The sequence below is a fragment of the Adiantum capillus-veneris genome, chromosome 14 (genome assembly GCF_014529385.1).
Source record: "Adiantum capillus-veneris isolate H3 chromosome 14, ASM1452938v2, whole genome shotgun sequence".
Classification (NCBI taxonomy): domain Eukaryota; kingdom Viridiplantae; phylum Streptophyta; class Polypodiopsida; order Polypodiales; family Pteridaceae; genus Adiantum; species Adiantum capillus-veneris.
This window is the reverse complement of record NC_140944.1, coordinates 46,278,820-46,280,845: the sequence shown is the minus strand read 5'-3', so window position 1 is coordinate 46,280,845 and position 2,026 is coordinate 46,278,820. Positions and strand designations below refer to the sequence as shown.

General features: G+C 49.8%; 1 pseudogene; it reads left to right on the top strand.

The window, feature by feature from the left end:
* Positions 1-1,268: 1,268 nt before the first annotated feature.
* On the top strand, positions 1,269-2,026 carry LOC147442317 (uncharacterized; annotated as a pseudogene).

Genomic DNA, 2,026 nt, shown 5'->3' with positions numbered 1-2,026 from the left:
ACGTCAGGAGGTCGAACAGGGTCAATACTTGCACATGGATAAGTATGGATACAACGTGGATGTTTTCTTGTGATAATTATGCAGAAAGGTCATCATGAGGACCATATTTTGGGGCCACTTCACGTGGCGGCCGGATGCATTATTGGAAAAATTTGAGTGCCAGGTGTGCGCATGGATGATGCAAAAAGGTGACAACTATGCACTGCGAGGTCAGTTTTTGGCTTGTTCGGGGTCTGTTTGAGGTCATCTAAAAGGCCAAGGGTGCCCAACTAACAAAGCTAAGTGTGGGAACTGAAAAAACAGAGAGAAGACCAGAAAAAACGTGGAGAAGAGAGGAGGAACAACCGCAGGTGTGTTTTTGGGGTTTTTGGAGCCTGTTTTGGCCGTAAACTGCTCATCCGAGGTCGGATTTAAGCACTTTGACATTGTAGACTTGGGTTTTGGGCCGTTCCGGACGCGATGGCACTGTCCATTTTGCCAAAATCCTCACTCTTTTTCTGTTGTTTTGGCTGTGTAAGTTTCTCCTCTGAGCGAAGTTTCTGCTCCAGTTTGTGATTGTATCTGGTATATTTTACCCATACTGTGTGAGCTCTTTGCCCCATTGGTGTTGGCCCAAGCTCTATTGTATCTAAACATCAGAAGTTCTCCTCTTTTGAGCTGAGTTTTTTGGGTGTGTATGTGTGTGTGTGTCTCTGTGTGGAGTGGGCAAGTGGATAGTCTCTCTCCTCTCACTCCATCGGTGTGTTCCCTGTCTCGACCAGGTGGATTGTGTAAGCCGAGTGGTGCCCCATAGTGTGTGTGTATCTTCCCAAGAGTGTTTGTCGGGTTGTTATAGAGGCGTTCTGTGTGTTTCCATCCTGCTCACAACGTATCATTCAAAGTATTTTAAGTGATGCATGGTTGTGCCTGTAGAGGTTCCGGAGGATGCCGCAAGGTGACGGTTCTCTCTCTCTCTCTCTCTCCACCCACACACACACACACACACACACACACACACACACACACACACGCACACACACAATGAAGGGCATACATGAGCAGAAGAGGCAAAATTTGCATGAATGGGAGCAAGGATGTCATTTGAGAAGGTGCGAAGAGAGCTGCAGCAATGCTGAAGTGTCACCTTTGGATGACAATGCGAGGACTATTCTCAATGAGGATGATGGTCACGATGAGTTTGAGAAACCACCAGAGGCTGAGAGACTAGCGCAGGCTATAATAATTAGGAGGGACCGGCATGGCAGCATCCTAGACTGAGAACGGGTTGAATGGTGACAGGCATACAGGAATCATGTTTTGATGCTTATGATCCAGCCCCCTGCGTACGTGAGGTGCGTACGTTTTTAATCACAGCGAGAGCAATGGTGATGATGGAAAAGCAAGAGACAACGAAGGAAAAGACGACAAGGAAAAGCAAAGCACACAGGCCGACGTCGTGGGAGAGGATGAAGAGGTAGCCAGCGCACTCGAACCTTTGGCACTCCACCTCGGGAAGCACAGTGTCAAGGTCGAGCTCACAGCCCTCCTCGTTGACGCGCTGGAGGGCGGACATGCTCAAACCGGTTGCTCTAATGTCCTCCTCCACCTCGCCAATGCTCTTGAGTTTGTCGGCGATGACAAGAAATGCGGCGACGGAGGCGGAGATAGAGATGGAGGCGGGGCTCCAGGAGAGGGAGCAGGTTAGCAGGGTTCTCTAGGAGATGGCAGTGAGGATGACGCCTTGGAACACTGCGTACATAGTGGCGACTTGGTAGGCCTCGGAGCGGACTCTGCGAAGCTCGTCTTTGTAGTCTGCCTTGAGCGTCTCAAGGGCCTTGAGATCAGCCTCCCATGCCTGCACTTGCCCATTGTGGGCGGCACTTTCATGCAAACCCAGCAGCACCTCCTTCTTCCCCTTCCCCATGATCCCTTGCTTGGCTGCCCTCTCACTAGCTCTTTATTTTTTGAAGTCTTTGTAGGCCTATTTGTCTTCTTTATAAGAGACGTGATGCATCGTCGCACTTCCTCAGGACTATATAACACATAG